The 18734-nt window shown below is 41.3% G+C and overlaps 2 long non-coding RNA genes across 4 annotated transcripts in view; one reads left to right on the top strand and one right to left on the bottom strand.

Moving 5' to 3' along the window:
- The window catches only part of LOC130157735 (uncharacterized), a 51758-nt gene that overhangs the window by 16688 nt on the left and 16336 nt on the right, over nt 1–18734 (top strand). The window lies entirely within an intron of this gene.
- LOC130157734 (uncharacterized) lies at nt 8045–17670 on the bottom strand. Of its 2 annotated transcripts, XR_008824999.1 has the most exons (4): nt 17346–17670; nt 17049–17258; nt 9997–10180; nt 8045–8754 (listed from the first exon to the last, which is right to left on the bottom strand). It is a non-coding gene; the product is annotated as an uncharacterized LOC130157734 (long non-coding RNA). The 2 variants fall into 2 exon arrangements; XR_008824998.1 differs by lacking the exon at nt 9997–10180 and having other exon boundaries at nt 17346–17667.

Raw genomic sequence — 18734 nt, 5'->3', positions numbered from 1 at the left:
GCTGATTCCATCACCCATGCCAGCACATCTCCTCCGAAGAGGCTAGTGGCTGAGCTGAACAGCATGGACCACTTTGTGTCCTCCCTTGCCAGCCATCACCAGGGATGCTGTGATGCCTCCACTGTCTGCAGGGTCTGATGTCCACCACACAGGAATCTGCATCCCTGACCAGCTCTGCCTGATGGGGATTTTGCTCCCTGTGCGACCACTGGTGAGAGGTGAGAACTCGGCATATAGGAAGGCAATAGGTGGGAATGAGAGCTTTTCACAGGAGGGAGCAGAGAGAAGCAACTAGGGGTGGGAGCACGTATCAAAGCAAGTGGAAAGGAAAGGTTCTGTTCATCAGCTAGCTTGTGTCTGCCCCACCAGCACGTATTATTTATGTGTGGTGGACGATCCAGCTGAACTTCTGTGATGATTGTGTTTCAGATGGTCTACATTGGTAAGTTACTGCCCATGTTAACAGAGGATTAGATAGATGCTGAGTAAATGGAAATACTTAGCTCAGGAGAAATATTTTGCCTAACTTTGGACTCTAACATCGCAGAAAAGAACCTCCAACCAGGCCCTTCATTTAGTTACAATTTTTTTTTTCTCCTTTTGACTCATACTAGTAGAGTTAATGTATTATCAACACAAGAGCTGCACTTGAATAAAAACTGAACAAAAAAGTCAGTTGCATTCTGACAGACCAGGAGAAGATATGAATATTTGCTCTGTAACAGATTCAAAATCTCAGGATGAAATTTTAAGCTTCCACGTACTGTGGAAGCAACAGGGTTTTAAATTCTTTCAGAGCTCTTAAGACTGAAGCAAGCTGTTGAATTAGAGCATGACAGTTCTTCCAGGCTAGATTAATCTATTAGTTATTTTTTGTTGTTAGATAAACAAATGAGTTATCTAAAAATGTGGCTCTGTCATTGCCATATGGCTCCTGACCAACAGAAGAGAAAAGATCTCCCAAAGAACCTTGTTAGCAGAAACCACACAGCAGTTCCGTGATGGTTTACAACAGGAAACACAACTCACTCTCTTGAAAAGTAGTAATTTCATACATGGTCCACTGTGTTTATGGATATGAAAAAATGATGACTTGTGCCTAATAAAAATGTTTATGTAGGTATTACATATTCATTAGGAAACCACTGTAGCTCTTCTTGGTGGTGGAATATATTGGTTTGGTTTGTTCATTCAAGATGCTGGCATTCCTCAGATGAAAAGTATTTTATATTATTTCTAACTTCAGGTATAAAGCATCAATCTTACAAATTATTACAGAACACTTAAACCAAGTGCCTATGCACATTTCCTAGAATCATAGGATCATTTAGGTTGGAAAAGATCATCAAGCCCAACTGTAAACCCAATGCTACCAAGTCCACCACCGAACCATGTGCCTAAGCACACTTCTACATGTCTTTTAAATACCTCCACTTAGGATAGAGGGTGAGGTTAATTTCCCTTCCAGTTAACATGGGCAGTGCTGGTTTTGACTCCTTGCCCTCCCTGCCCATACACACTGTAAATTCACATACGACATCTTACTGGCTGCATTCAGATATCTGTGTACTGAAAGATACTGAATTTCTTCCTTTGTATATGCTGGCTATGGGCTGTCAGAACGATCTAGATCTCTATTTCCAAAGTATGTCCCCCATTGTTTATAAGTCAGCATATGTTTCTGGTCCCTTCAATTTAGCTTGCTAAAACCATGTCTGTCTCAGTTGGGCGCTATTCAAGTAAAGCCCCTGAGGTAATTGCTTTACTGGCAAATTGATTAAATTTGTCAAATAAATATTATGTAACAGTAATGACAAGCAAATTATCACTGGAAGAATGGAGTTGATGTAGAAACCTCCCTTAATAAGTCAATATCTATTTTGTCCCCAGCATCTCTGAAAAGGAAATACAGTTGTAACGGAGCAGCTAAGACAGAAGCAAGTAGGGAATTGATAAAGGAGCTTGTGTATGGCAGGTTTCCTGCTTGAAAAGTGTTATTGAAAACATGACAGAGACACTAATTGTACTGAAACATCCATTGCAAAGCAACTGTTTAAATTTTGTTTGCTGATATGGCATGAGAACTTGTTGCAACACACTGACATCTGTGGGTATTTAAACATATTTGATATGCTGAGCTAGCATGGGAACTAGTTTCAATGCCTTCTGACATCTGTGAATATTTAAATGTGCTTATCATGTTTATAAATCTTTGCTTGTGTACTTCACAAACAAAGTAGACGTTGGTTTGGTTGCCAAAGCAAATGTAAGAAGACAGTGAGACAGTTTCAGTGACAGAGACTTGGTATGGTGTAATTCAATGTGTCACAAAAACATCAATATCCATATTAGTTACAATTAATTTCAGATTTTATCTTATACTGAAATTAGAAAACAAGAGTAGGAGATGCAGAAGATGTCTAACCAGGAAACATTTCCTTTAACTTCAGGCATAATGATGGGTTTTAAGGGATAAGGCCTTATTGCTCACTTTATGCCTCATTTCCTAACCTGTCCTGAAATGGGCTGAATGGAACCTTCTCAGCCTTTCAGAGTGGAACAGATAGATGATAAGGGGGGCACTATGGAGGATCACATTCATCATGTTCAACACCAGCTATGTCTACTACCATTTGATAGAGTTAAGCAGGTCTGAAACTAGTCATAAGGCCTCGTACATTATGCTGAACTTGAGGTTATTTGGCATCATGGGCAAATAGTGTGCATGGGCAAAAAGTGTATGGAGTGGCACTGATTCCACACCACAACACTCCAAACACTTCTGTACTGTTCCAAGCATGACACCTGCGGTGCTGCAGGACACCAGAGTTGGTGGTGCTGAATACAGAAGTCACCATGGGCTAGCAGGGACTCACCATTTGACCTGAGCAGCATGCTCATCTCCCAGAACAGATGTCACAGTATGGTCTGAACCTTGAATCGACTGAGTGACACCTGGGGTGAGGTGGGGGCCTCACAGCCCAGTAATGCTTCAGCAAACCCAGAGAGACCTCCCCCATACATCTGTAGCCAGAGGGAAGTTTACAGATGATACCACCAGATTGCCTTCTGGCTTACATCTTTTTTTATTCATACGGTTGTCTCATTTGTCCTTAGTTCCCATCATTTCAGTGAAAGTTTCTTCAGTTATGCTGCAGTATATTAGGATAATGTTTTCCTGCTGCGTAACCAAGTACATAAGTACACGTTTTAATAAGCTCTGAATTCAGGCCTTTTCTGGAACACAGGCTATTGGAAGGCAGTTTCTTGCATTCACTTGTGGGTTTCTTTTACTCACTCTGCAGTAAAATTTATTGTTGAAGTGATATTTTGTTGCTGACAGGAAAATAATATGTAACTCCACTTGTTCTACACCTCCTATTTTGCTTTCAGCATAGAAATTACTGCATTTCAATCACCTGTTCTCACTTGGAAACAAAGTCTGTGATAACAATAATAGTAATTCCAGCACAAAGACCTTTCCTCTTGGACTTCGCCTCTTCAAGCTTTGGTATGAACACACTTCTGGGGAGGTACCACAAGTTCTGTGGATGCTATACAAGGTTAGGTAGCAGAGAAAGTGACAGCTAGGGGATGTCCAACTTAGTTTAGAAGCAAGCCACGCTTTAAGGAGATCGATGATGGTAACTGATAGACCTATCCTTTATTTTTAGAGTTGGGAAACAAAACAGTAATTTTTTTTCTTAGCAAAGAAGTGAAGGAGGAATTCATGCAGAGATATACATAGATATATAGATATATCTAAGACTACTTCTTGAATTTGCTGTAATCTAGATGACTAATATCACACTTAATCACAACTCAAGAAAGTAAAGGTTTCAGGGGCTGTGTTATGCATGCATACACATCAGAGAGAGATAAAATTAGAGAATCACCAGTGCCTCAAAAATTCTATTAGGAATTATATATTGAGGAAAAAAGCTGAAAGCAGTAAAAGTCCTTTTTATGAAAATTACCTTTGCCTAAACTGTCAGAAGAAATCAGGAACAATTTAAATAAAACATTACCTCATGAGGAAACACAGACAGTAATTGATGATCTCATTTCAGTAAAACATCAGGTCCAGATGGGATTAGTATTGAATTCCCCCCCAAATATACAGATATAATTTTACCTTGCTCAAAACATATTCACACTTCTATAAAACAAGTATTTTCTTCCCTGTTCAGAGGCATAGCTACCATATTAATTGCACTGCATGTGCTCTCAGAATATTGCAAGGGGAATATTTCAGTACTTTCCAAATGAAAATAAATCATACTAGAAAAAGCACACATTTAAGTTTTTTCTTTGTATTATATATAATATCATTGATATACATAATATCTTGCAAAAGATCGTCTGATGGTGTGCCTCCAACCATGGAAGAGCACTGCCTTTGGCCTGTGAGATGAGGCCACTTAGAATAAATTGAGATGTTTTTACTGTGTCACAGCAAACTTGGTGGAAGAACATCTTGGGTTCCCCGGAAAATAGCAAGGCCAAGCTGTTACATTATCTGTATTTTGTGTCAAAATGGAGCTGTATGTTTCTGAATGGCGATAATCATAGCAAGCGGGCATCACTGATCAAAGGTTCTTTTGATGAGCAGTGACAATCACTTGTGGACAGTCAGTGGCAACATACACAGAACCCTAAATATAAACCACAGCCAATAAAAAAAAAACAAACCACAAAAAACCAAAAATGGTCTAGTTTGACTCCTTACCATTAATTTGAGGATTGTCTGATATCTCTTCTACTTTTAGTGGTATCATTTTTTTTTGCAGAGATCAGGAGTTAATTCCGCTCTCACAGAGTGTCCGCCAGGGTGTCTGTGTTTCAGCTGGAGGCTGATGCTGGGAGACAGCCATCGGGTGTCTGATGCACAAAGGCAACGTCCCGCAGCACAGGGGAGAGGTGGGCTGTCTTGCTGACCCCTGGCACTCACACCCCCTGCCGCTCTGCCCACGCTCAGCCATGGCTGGCACCACCTGAAGAGCAGGCAGCAGAGTACAGGGGGGCAGATTGGCATCCCCTGTTTTGCCCAGGAGAGAAAAGCATCAGCGAGCGTGACAAAGTACAGGTTAAGATGACATGTGCTGCGACTAGTGAAAGAGAAGGGTGTAAGAACTTAAGAAAAGGATAGAGCAGAAAAGCACTGCAGTACCTCTCTGAAGTGGTGAGCATTTAGTGTCAGAAAATGGAGTATGTAATCATGGAAAGAAGGCTCAAGTGTGTCTGAGTGTGGTCTCAAGTGTGTTTGTTATGTTTTGCCTGTTTGTAGAATAACTTGATCACCTACGAAAGTGTTGTGAGATGTAAAGGTTCATGGCATTAATAATGCCTTGATTTTAGCCATGGATTTCACATGTGTGGTCTTTTCAGCTAAAGCCAGTTCAGTGCCTGATGCCCAGCTGCAATTTGAGTTAAGACAGACAACAAATATTGCAATGCACCCATTGGCTCACCTCTCACAGTGTCTGTTATGGGTCGCAGGTTCTGCCGCTTGGCTCAGCTACATTGGGCACCAGTTGTTGTAGTCAAAGCCCAACTCAGTCAGCCTCACACGGGGCACAAATTGTTGCCACACAAGCAAGGGTATCAGGCTGCAACAAGGCTTTTACCATCAGTCAGATTCTACTGGCCACACTGTTTCTCCTTCCTCCAGAGACCAGACCAGACCAGACCAGACCACACTGCTCCTCCTCCAGCCAGCACCTTCTCTCACCCACTCCTCAGAGTTATTTAACCACTTTGCGGGACGAGCTACAGCTGCACATCGTCCATGTCAATCAACCCACTGCCTCTGAGGCAAGGCCACAGCTGCATGTTACGAATGCTAACCAACCCACTGCCTTCATTCCTCTACAATGCCCCATGTATTAATCCTTTGATACTAGGAAGAAAACTTTTCCTAATCACTTACTGAAAGCAGTTGGTAGGAGAAGATGTCTTCTTTAATTCCAAGGTGCAACTACAACTTTTCTATTATCCTTGAGGGTGAAGGACCCCAGACAGAGGAGCTGCTCTTTTAAGAGTAAGCAAATAAGAACAGGAGCATGGTATCACAGAAACCTTTGACACAGTGATATCCTGAAGTAGAACAGAACAGGAAGTTTACTGTAAGGGATCTAGAAGTTTTTACACTGGGACCCTATTTGCACTAGCCTTCTATAAGCAGCAGGGAGGGATAGATACTGGCAGAGGTCATTAAATTTTGAGGCATCTCAGAAATGGACTCAGAGCCTCTGAATATATGGGGGGACTGTTAGGCATGTTATTTCGGTGCCTAAAATTAGGCATGGTGAACTGAAACCTAATCAGTTAAAAAACTCTGAGACCTTCATTGACAGCACAGGAGTGGAGATGACTAGCTACCTTCTCGGTACTATGTTTCTGGCAGGAAAATACAGAACAGCAGCTGCTAGAGCGCTGTCCACTGCCTAAAAGGTATTGATGGCATGTATTAAGCACTGCCTCAACCCAATAAATGCACTCTGTTGGTGACTCTGCACAGAATAACACTGCTTATCAAGGCAACAATGCTCCTTGGTTGCAAACCATGCACCTGCCTACTCATGGCTAAAGATTTTCACAGCTGATGTGTTCTGGTTACCGTTTTCCCCTGCTCGGGCTTGACTGACTGTTCCTTGGCCTGTAGCATGAGGTGAGAATTAGGAAATGTGAGTGATGGTCCTGGAGAGAGTGCAGTGCCCTCTGTGCTTCATAAAGCACATAAATCAAAGGAAATATGGATTCTTCTATTTTTGGTTGTGGTTCTTTGTTCCTCCTATCTACAGGTTTTCCTCTGCTGCCTCTGCCAGCAATGATTCAAAGACCCATTTGCCTTTAGTAGTAAAAGAACTTCCAGAGTATGGCTTTGATATTCTTGTTCTGTTTTTCCTGTTCAGCAAGAGGTTTAATACTTGCATACTGAAATACTGCATATCTGTTTGTTTTGTGTATACCTTTTCCACCTCTATTCATTCCTATTATTATTCCAGCGGTATGATGTGCAAGGTGTTTTCCTTACAACCTGCAGCTCAGTGACCCTGAAAGGTAATGGATTCAGAGCTCTCAACTCTACCTGACCCGTTGTTCACAATGAGCTACTTGTCATATACATCACATCCCTCTGGGGTCTGAACCGTGACACAGAAACATTTTACACAGCACGTGGCAGAAGAGAAGGGTACTGTGGACGCTTTCAATTGCTTCTGCAGTCAATTGGTATTTAATGGACACATTTTGTATTTATTTTAAGTATTTGGTCACAGCTAATACCAAATAACTTAAAAGCGCAGAATATCCAAGAGCACTGAGATAATTTCTGAGAGCCTCATGCCCGTACGTCGCAGTGTTACCTGGCTTTAGCCTGTGCCTTCATGGTATGCAAGTAAAGGGACCATTTGTGCATTCAACTCTATAACTGTGGTCATGCTCATGAATCCAGAGGTGCACCAGGTATATTCTCATAGGTCTAACATGAGGTTTAAGCAGGGGCTTATGCAAACAACACGCTGGATTCAGGGAAAGGCTACAGTATTGCTGCGGCCCAGGGATGCTGAAAGCAATGAGGTTGAGATGAGCACAAAGCCTGAAATTGTCATGCTGGTTGGAAACATCTGAAGCCAGTCTTGTCTTCTCCAGAGAACTTAGCTAATCCTTGTCCTAAGCCAATGACTATCCTGTTTAAGCAGCAGACACTCATTTTGGAGTCCCTGAGGCTGACAGTATTGACAGTTGCTGTTGTCGTTGCTTGTTCTTCTGCAATATCCTGAGGCAGTCATTGCACCGGGTTCTGCCTACAGCATCTGAAGTTACAGTCGTGGTTTCTTTCATTACCTTCTCCAAGCTACAGTAGATTTCTGCTAGGAGCTAGGTGTTTGTAAACCAGGAGTGGATTTGCCAAAAATTTAAGCAAGGTATTATACACAACCCAGACTGTACAGGATATGTGGACAAGGTTAACATAACATTTCCTAATATTTAATTTTGTCATTGAAGTTCCATCAAAGAAGAACATAAGAAACAGAAGGTATACCTCAAAGACAAAAACATTACTTGTTTTCCCCACATGGCTTTTTAGCAAGGGAATTGGTAATTTTTTATTTTTACAATATTTTTTTATTTATTTTACAATAAAATTGTAATCTGTCACCTACTGAATGGGTGCTGGATTCAGCCCTTTAGTACAGCATGCCAACACAACTTCATTACCTTTAGTACAGACAAATTGCTGAAACTTGGAGTGGTAAGGCATACTTTAGATTAGAGACTGCTCACACTGGTCTCCCTACACTCTCTTCTCTCCCATATGCCAGCCGCTGCGGGGACTTTCCTGCCTTGGCCCTACAGCATCCCCTTGAGCTTTGTGGCAGCAGGATGTTTCAATAACCCTGTAACTTTGAACAGCAGAAGTTTGGGAAAAAGCCTGGGATAAGGGAGGGATGAACTGGTCTCTGAGGACATCAATAGGTCTCAGTGATCTTCAGATACAGCATGATCAATGTTGTACCTTGGTGTGAAGGACTGACTTCACAACTTACACTATGAACTGGAACTGCCCCTCTCCATGGCCCTCAGAGGTCCTTCGTCCCTCCTCTGTCAAACTCTTGGCCAAGCATCTCCTTTTCTCCTTTCAATTACCACATTTCAGCTGATGGCCACTGGATGAGGGTGCCCAGCGCAGATGCTGAAGGTGTTCCTGGTGTACCTCCCTCATTTTTGCTGCTTGTGCCTTCCATGGTCCTGTGGAAGAGAGTCAAATACCAATGACTAAGAAACCTAGGAGGTTTCCACCTCTGGGTGTTTTATTGGGGAAGAGAGAACCCACAGAAAGGAGACACATAGGCTTAAAACCTCCCCACTCTGTCTGGGAGTGCAGCACAGTTTTGCTGTTCTCTTGCAATAACTCGTGTTTCCCTAGCAAATGCTGGAACAGGATGAGGAGTATCTATTCTGCATAAAGGTGCATTTACTTTCCCATATTATTTTGATCAGCTCTTCTCCACAGCTGAAGCCACAGTGGACAAGTCTGCCTAGGCAGAGGTTACCCTTGAGACAGCTAAATCCGCACATCTTGGGCACCAGTGGCCAGCTTGCCCTGATAGTGCCCTGCCAGCACGACACGAAACAGTGACATCTCTGCAGCTCCTGACTTTCAGTATCTACAGACATTTATCAACCCTTTTAACACCTGAAATTCTGTGAGTGCCCTGAGAGCTGTTCCTGTTACTACATAGTATAAAACACTAATGGGTTTGTCTTTGAGGGTCTTGGTGGGAGAGCTTTGACTGGGCCCCACAGACAGGCTTTATTTTTTCCCTATGATGATAAACTAGAGGAGTCCTCAAAAAATATTCAAGAAGAGAGCTGTACTTAAGTGCTTTCTAATGTTTATGTATTTTTAAGAAAGGGACCAAAAAATTATGTGGCATGGGACTGAGAAGAGCATGTTTTGTTTTCATTAGAGAAGTGAACGAACTAAATGTTAACTTTCACCTGATTTTTATTTTTTTTTTTTTGTAGACATAACATTAAACTACAAGAGCTTCTGCACTGTCTCTGTTAATCTGCTGTTATCAGAGATGCAGTTCTTTTGGGGTTCAGTTGTGCTGGGGTGACCGACACAGGGTACCATGCTCCCCTCTCCCCGCCGACCTCAGCCTGCAACATGCCACCTACGGCTGCTGCATGAGGCCACCTGAAGCTGCTTTTGAGACATTTTTACTTTTGGGTCAGAAAGATGTTTATTCGGAAAGCAATCATACTTGTACCAATTTTCAAGCTACGGCAAATCATGGAGGCTCCAGAAATAATGGGAAATACAGGAAAATATGGGGTTTAGAGAACTGCAATTAACAGTGTACACTCAGAACATCTCCTATTCAACAAAGAGCATGGCTTCTTAAGTCAGCCTTCAGTTTTTGTGTGTAGTACAAGGCATCGCCCTAGCAGATGCAGCAGTCTTGTATCCAGCCACTAAGATACCTGTTTCTTGTGGGGCTTGTCTCAAGTGCAGATGTCTCATCCTGTTCTGTCACCACTCTGGAAGGCAGCAGTACTGTATCTATAGTAGATGGATGTCTCTCAGCTACATATGTTTCTGGGGAAAACAGTGGTTCCTTGGGCTGTCACCAGTCAATCTGGCTGTCTCAGGGTCTCTGCTTTTGTTCTGGAACAAGAAACAGCCTAGCCTAACATTGCCTCTGCAGTACAAACAGCAAAGTGAAGTGGGGAATAGGCAAGCAAGACAGCATGAAATCCAAGCGAGTATAAAATATAATCCATTACTATGAAATACTTCAGGACACAAACAACTCAGGATTCAGATTTCAGAAATACCTTTGTGCTAATTATCTGCCATGCAACCTCTCATTTGCCCTTTCCTGATCGTTTTTTTGCACAAGAGAAGAAGGAAAAAAGTGATGGGCTCTAGGCTGCTTTTCTGCTGAGTCTTAGCAGAGTTACTGGTGAACCTGACACTATGAGCGTATCCATCAATACTATAACAGACTGTAATGCAGCTCTTTCACAACTAGCTCTAAAGCAGGGAGGACAGCTAAATGGCACCATTTTCTTAATGCAATAACCTTTCAATAATTTAATCAAAGCTACTGAGAAAAAATGCCCTTTGAAAAGTTCATGTAATTGTACAGTCCTGTCTTTAATCTGAACCTTTATCTCAGAGCTCTTAAGAAAAAAGAAAAATCTGGCAATGTATTTCCTCTGGTTATTTCAAAGACTAACAGGCAACAGCAGAAGCTTCCTATTCAAAGCCTAACATTTTCCATTTGTCAGAGGCCAGGAAAAGCCAAATACTTCTGAAGATGTACAGGTTCACTGGGGGTAAAAGAAGAAAAGGGAAAAAGGCAACAACAATCTCTAAAGGGACTGCAGTCGGAAAGTGGTGAGTCTGCTCACAAGATTTATTAGCTGTTGACCTCCTTCCACCATTTAAGTTATAACGTGATGACAGCCTGGCGGCAGTGGAGAGAAGCCACTCTTCCTCCTTGATGCTGACCTAGAGAATTAGGATCATGAACCAGCCACACAGGAGGGCCTTACAAAACCATTCGTGGCGATTGCGTTGCCAGCTGCTCCCCGGCATTATAGTACATCAAGAGCAGGTGCCCATACCTCGAAAGCCCAAACCATTTTACATCCTGCAGCTGTCCCTGGTCTTCAGGGAATAGATGGAAGTAAAATGTTGGAGTGGTTCCCTGGACTGTATGATCTCACCTTAAGTGATTTTTTTTATTTTTTTATTAATTGGGAAATTCAGTATGTTTTCGCTCAGTTTGGAAGTTTTGAAAATACTGGAGATGGAACAGTGCAATGACTGGATCTGGGAAGGAGTGAATCTCTGGGGTTTTACAGAAGTCTGGCAAAAGATGCACCTTATATTAGGGGGGTAGGTGGTGAGGCAGTGGCGTTCCCACCCTGCTTTCCAGGCAGCCAGGAACAGATGACAGGCCCTTGAGCAAACAGCCTACTGTCATGTCCCTTGCCCCTAGAACAGAGCATAAACAAATTTACATAGGACTGTGATATCAAAAAAATTAATGAAAACCCTTTTATTGACTTAAGGTTAGATGTAAGCAAGCAACAGAACTTTTGGCTGGTTGATGAAATCCTCACCCTCTCCCCACTGTTTTACTTAAAAAAAAAAAAAAAAAAAGTCCAGAAAAGCTGATGTAAAAATGGAACCCCTTCACCTGAACAATGTTTCACTTTGTGATCACTTCAGTCCTTAAAACATGATATTAAAATACTTGACTTTAAAAATAAAATGCCATTTTGAAATGAAAAAGGTTTAAATTATTCCTTTGGAAAATGTCCAAACAGAAGAAGACCTCTCTCTCATCCTTTTCTTCTTCTTCCACATGCCAGCTCCCATCCCAGAAAGGGTAAAACTAGACCCTGAAATCACAAAAAATTTATAGTCTCCTGAAACTACCACTTTAGGTGAATTTATTTTTCACTCCCAAATCCACTGGTGTCCAATCTAGACAGAGGTTTAGGCTAGCAGACTACTTCTTTTCAGTTTCATTTTTTATTTCTTTCTATAGTTTTTTTATTCCCTGTATTGTCACTAAAAAGACACACTGCCACCAAAAAACGTGTACTCTATTTTTCCTTTTTCTTACTTTTGCCTCAGTGCTAAAAAGGAATTCAAGGTTCTGCTTGGTTAAAATATTATGGAAAAAAAAACCCATCCTGCAAAAAATGTTGTTTAAAGATAAACATCCAGATTTTTGCAGGGCAAAATTAACGTAGAAAATATTTATGTATAATTTTTGAAGTCACTGGGTATGATCAAACTTTCCAGCCAAAAGAATTTAAATAGCTTCGAAGAACATAAAGTCTGTCCTGTCTACTGAGATGTGACAACAGCTCGACAACAACTTTACCATTCAATGCAAATAAGATTATCAGATAAGTCAGTCTAGGGAGAAATACTAGAGGGGTAGGGAGTGAAGTTGCAAGTGGCTATATTTTGTTCACCTATTACACATTAAAACTACCTCTACAGTTACAACATTAGTACTGGTTGGTGGTGCTGAGTTATTGTTAAACTGTTATGGCTAAGAAAAGAAAATCCAGAAATTATAAAAATGTATGAACTCAGCCTTGCCACTCTGTTAAAAAAAAAAAACAAAAAACAAACAAAGGTTAGGTCGTATCTTTTATAGATAAATCTCAGTTTTAGCAATTACTCCAGAGAAGCTGAATTGGACTTCTCATTCTCTCAAGAGGAGGAAGAAAGCATTTTCCTGACTACTTAATTTAGACACCACTCTTACTGAATGAGCCTGCTGGACCACATGACCTGCCAGCAGAAGAGGCTTTTCTTCTCCAAGTGGTGTTAGACCACGGCTGAGGGTTTCTGTGTAACTCTGAAGCACAAAGCTGGTGAGGGACCTCGGCTGCTCCCTGGGTTGGCCAAGTCACAGGGGATTCACTTTGATTGCCTGTCTTCTCTTGCCTCCCTCCTCCAGGGGTATGAAACCTGAGGCTCACTTCCCCCCGCATTTTAAAGCATTGCTCCCCCTTCCACCTCCTGATGCTCTTCACCTCCACCCCCCTTGGGCGAGAGGTTCCCAGGGAGCAGCTCTTGTCATCCACAAACACAGGAATCAGAGGGCAGGGACAGGATCTACGAGGCACCTTTCCCAGCCTTGAGAAGAGGAAATCCCTTTCCACTGTCCCCTCTTCCATGCTCTAAGCCCTACAGTGAGGAAATTAACAATAAAATTAAAACACCCTCACGGAGGAATTGCACCGTTGCCAGCTCTTATGGTTTTATTGTGATTTCACAGCTTCAGGGTAGTTCTCACAGTCCCAGTTCCTGGAATCAGGATCTTACTGTAGATCCTTCTTTTCAATTTTAAAGAAAGTTTTTAACTTTTGTGGTTATGGAGAAAAAAACTTTCTTGTGTGAAGTGACTCCAAGGTAGGGAAGCAGAAGGCAAATAAAAAGAAATCCCTAAAGCATGACTATTATTATTTAATCATCATATTGCTGGGAGAGGAAAAGAGCATGACTCATGGTTTTTAAGGGTTTTTAGGGACGGCAACAGTTGAATGGGGTATCTTCAGTGCTTTTTCTGCCTGTTACAGTTACTGTTTAGGTGGCAGAATTAATTAACCACATTTGAGGCTAGCAGGGTCCATTTTGGATGTGAAAGGACTGAGACTTCAGAGAAAAAGAGTCAAGAAATGTTCAAAAAGAAACACCATGCAACTTCTTTTTTCACAATTTTGGTTTCCAAAAGAGCAAATTTAGGTCTGCACCTTCATTAGATGTGCACACACTACACTGGTTCATTAGTGACTATGGGAATGCTGTCTGTCTTGATTATGGAATGTTTCCCTGACAGAAACAACATTTTTACAGGCTTTTGGGTTTTGTCATTTACTACTTAAGTATTTTCTACTCCTAAGATAATTTCCTGCAGAGGAAATGCTATCGTTCTCATTTGAGTAGCATTTTCTAGCAAGTGTTATTGTTTCCTATCAGCAATTCTGTGTTTTGGGACAGAAGCAAATTGTCTGTTTTAAATTCCATCTCTGTTACACTTTCTCCAGCATTGCTTACAAGATAGCAATTTCACAGCCCATAATCTGGAAAGACTATAATAGAATCTACGTAAGAGTTTGTGCTGCATTTATATCAAATTACAGGTGATAGCACTGCTTCTTGTGTTCATTATGATCATCTGGTACCATAAGATCTTGCTTTCACAGGCTCGCATGATTTCAGTGGTGAATCTGATTCTATGGTGGTGAAATGTGGATGCCTATAGCAAATGCCATCTTTCTACCAGATTTTGTGTAGACTCCTTGACTTACCTCTACCCATAAATGTCCTACGTAACACACATATGTCTTGCAGAGGACTACTGTGATGGTGGCACTCCCAGAAGCAGATATTACCGTCTCAAACCTAATCCCTTTGTTTAAAATTAAATATGTAAGAGACATAACCATAAAACAGTTCCAGATAGCCATGCATGGCCTCTTAAGTGCATTCTAGTGCTGTTTGCTGGAGCCAGTGTTGTACCTTTCTGGTACAAATAAAACCAGTCACAGCACTTAAAGAAATTTTTGTCATGTTCGTCTGTGTATGTGGGCTTGCCAGCAGTTCAATGTTGCAAAAAATCACGCTTTTTCTAATGTCACAGCGAAGTATACAGAGGTGAGACTGCAAGGCATTAGAGGTATATTTCTACTGATCCAAACTCCATCCCAAGTTCACAATTGTTGACTTTTCTACCCACCGTCTGGGACCTGCCACCAACATGCTCATCCTGTGTCCTATTCCTCCAGTCTGCCCTGGGGCTTATCTGAATAATTTTCCGGCAAAAGGGGTTGACAATTATTAGCAGGTGGACTCAAATTCTTGTGTAAATCAGTGTAAGTCTAACGAAGTCAATCTGGATTTGTACAAGCAAAGGCTCCAGTGTGGAGGGGCACTGAATGAGGGGCACTGAATGAGGTGCTTGGGGGCCAGTTCTTTACTAAATAGCATAATTCAACCTTATATTTGATATAACTTTCTTTTAGAGTTCTGGCTAACCAAATGTGTCAAGTTTCCAAATGAAAAAGAATATAATTGCAGGCCTCAGTTGTGTAAGTAGAGGAGACATTAAGCAATTTAGGGTCATTACTCATTGTCATAAGGAAAAGGTTTGCAGGAAGATGTAACAGATCACTTCAAATACTTTATACTCTAGTTATATATTTCAACTGAGCTGATGAATTTCTTTTACCTATCCAGACAGCTCAGCCGGCTGACCCACTGTTATAAATGGCAGCACGATAGAAGTCATCTCCTTGGCAGCTGGCCCTGAAAGATATTGTGGTAAATGATATTTTTATGCCTGCTTAATCTCCTCCTCAATTATTTGCTACCTAATTTAGCTCATCACCAACAAACAGAAAACTCAGCTTTTCGCATTTAATGGAGACACTTTTCTCCAGGCAGGGATTCCTGCAAGCTGCACGTCTTTACAAAGCGATACCCTTGTGCTGTCCACCCTGAAGTCGTGGCAGAGGACAAAAGCTCAGGAAATTAAATCACATGCCTACAGAAGTTAGCTGGGTCTGGATCCTATCCAGAGCTTTTAGTCAAGCTGGCAGCTCTTTGCCTTGGCCATCACTGCTGAGGCTTCCACACCAAGCTTATAATTAACTGTCAAAAACTAACCAGAATTAAAATATAATTCAAAGCAAACAGTTACCTTAAACATATGCTCAGAGTTTTCTTATAGTTTGGAAATTGTGACTCAGACAAGGCTTTTCGAGCCTGTTGCTGAAGAGGAGAAAATTCATCTCTCTCCAGTTGTACAGGTAAAATTAAGTAACCAAAGGCACAGCTCCTGAAGCATCCCTTGAGGCGGGTGTCTGAGGCCATTCCTTCACATGCCCACCCCTAAACAGCCCCTAACACCTGCTGGCTGAGCAGGGTGGGGGGCTGTTATATGACAAACATTATCAAATAGCAGCGTTTCTCTGGTTTTGGCACATGCCCGCTGAACTCTCCTTGGCCTTAAAAGGAGAGCAAACATGTGTTCTCCTGGGAGATTCTTGGTGAAAATGTCCATCATATTGTGTTCTCCAGAGAGACTCGTTATTTACTGGAGGCAAGCACATTTTTTCCTCAGGTATTACAGTCTGTGAAGATGTTATAATGCTTATCCTTTTTGTAAGATGTCACATAAGATTTAGACATTTTAAAATTTACATTCTAAAAATGTACTGTAAGCATGCGTATATTCTTCTTGTTGGGTAAAGTGGCAGTGTGGATAACTAGATGTACTAAACCCAAGATATCGCCACAATATAATTTAAGGAGATATGCATGGAGTTTATCTTGAACACGGCTAAGATCCTAAGAGATAAAATATGGACTCCTACTCTATATCCACCAAGTTCTGAAAACAATGGATGTTCATATCTTTTTTAACTTTGAAAAAAATTCTGAATAGGCAAAAAATATGTACTTCTCCCCATTTGCCATCATTTTATGCCTTTCTCACTGCTTTTCTCTGCCTCTACCCATGCATTTTCTTCGGGTGTTTAACGGTTCCCTCAGGGCAGGACCAATTATTTATGACATACTTCTCCATGTAAGATTTATTTGGAAAAACTGTTCCTATGGAAACTGCTGTTTTCAAACAGGCTTGTATTAACTTCAAACAATAGGATTGCGTATACAATAGAGAATACATCTTCTAATAGCAGGAATATTCTAATGACTTTGACAACCAAATAAAGTGCTCGGAGGAACAAAATGAGGTATATTCTGTGATATGATCAAGTGGATACTCAGCTGTCAGCTGGTAAGTACAGGGAATTAGAATAATTCAGTTCATTTCACCAAAGTCCAGTTTGAGGGTCTCTTAAAATTTCAAAGCAACATTTTTTAAAATATCAGTCAGCAACCTGCACTGGAATGCTATTAAAGTGCCTTATCCTCAAATGAAACACTGAAGGTTTTTATTTCAGAAATGTCAAAATTAATGTGGATTACATACCTATGGTGTAAGGCTTTGGCACTAGAAGTAGATCGAGAGGTCAAGATTCTACAGACACTTCTGTGACTTCAGGATCAAGCTCTTATAATTACATTTTGTCTTTGTGGTGTTTTGCCATTTGTTTTCTCCTCACTCTATCCTCTGCTTATCTTCTGGTCTTTGTAGTCCTCCAGACAAAATGAAGTACAGCACAGCTGCAGCATAGCCCACCTGAGCAGGATTTTAATGAAAAAAAAATCTTTTTTTCCCCCCCCGAACAAACAATTTGTCGTTTAAAAAAGTGATTTCACAACCTACCTCATTAATTGCCTTGGTGGTATTATAAGATTCCTAGAGTTGTAATATGTTGTAATAACCTAGTAGGACCAGGGAGGGCAGGTGGAAGAGGGTCTCAGAGCAGCATCGCAGTCCTCCAGGTTGGACCCTTTTTGGTCCAGTGAAGAAGTCAATGCCGTCAGTGTAAAGGTCTTTGCTACCTGCCTTTGCATGCCCGGGCTCGCTGTGCTTGTTTATCTTCTGAGTCATCTTAAGAGAGATTCAGAAAAAATAACTTCCATCAGCTTTCCTGCTGGATATGCATTCTGTACACTCAAGTGCCCTTCACTTATTTAAATGATTAGCCAAGAGCACTTCAGTTTTTTAAAAGGAACTAATTTAGCCGGGGACTGAAAAAAACTCCAAGGCCACAATGCATGAAAGGAAATAAACTGTGAATTCCAAGCTGGAGAGTCTGAACAGCCTAAGATAAGCTGACTGCAGGACTATCAGGAAAAAAATCCCTCACTTTGCTGCGCTGCTGCTCCTGAGCGCACTGTCACATGTACATGGAAGGAGAAAAGTGCATAAATGCATTTGTCCATTGAACGTCCAAAAACATGCAACATTGCCAAAACAAGATTGAAAAAAAAAAAAAAGTGAACTACACCCAAAACCCTTGACTGCTCAGGTTTTTTAGCTGATCTCATGAGACTGGCTGGAATTGCTTGGATTTTGGGGCCATTATAAAGAATTACTTTCCACCCTCTCTTCTGTAATGAAAGCTACATACTGCTATGGTCCTGTCAAAGAACTTTTGGTGATGAAAACTCTGACACGACCGGTGACTCAAGCCATCCAATAGACTGTCAGGTAGGTTTGATAGGTAGTCTTGGTTTTTAAGTAGACCTAGAAAAAAACCAGCCCAAATGGCCCTACAGCCTTTGCCAGAATTGCTTAAGTTCAGGCAAATAATGTACTAAAACTGGCCTCCCTTTCAGAGCAGAGGACATTTTCCCTTGATGAGCAAGACAAAAATAATTTTAAAATATGTTATCATAGGATATCTCATATATAATGCAATAGGTAAACAATAAAAATATTTTTTTTAAGTAGCTGAAGTAAATTCTGTGCTGATGGGACAACAGAGAAGGTCCTTCCCCGGTAAGAACCATTGGAAACTGTCCACTCTGCAGCAAATGGGGAAAGTCTCAGCCCAGTTGCCCATGATGTCTTTTTTGTTTTCACCTGTGGGTTTTTAAAACAGGATGATTTGGCCTATGGTGGAAGGTGCATTTGCCTAGACTTGCCCTTTCTGGTCCCTGAACTGACTTTATCTCTCCTGCTTGTGGATTGGATTTTGCCACTTTCTTTGTGCAGAATGCCATGATGTTTCACTGGGTTGCTAGAGGCAGCATGCCTTCTGTCCTG

Source organism: Falco biarmicus, chromosome 12, assembly GCF_023638135.1.
Source record: "Falco biarmicus isolate bFalBia1 chromosome 12, bFalBia1.pri, whole genome shotgun sequence".
Taxonomy (NCBI): domain Eukaryota; kingdom Metazoa; phylum Chordata; class Aves; order Falconiformes; family Falconidae; genus Falco; species Falco biarmicus.
This window is presented reverse-complemented; position numbering and strand designations above follow the sequence as displayed.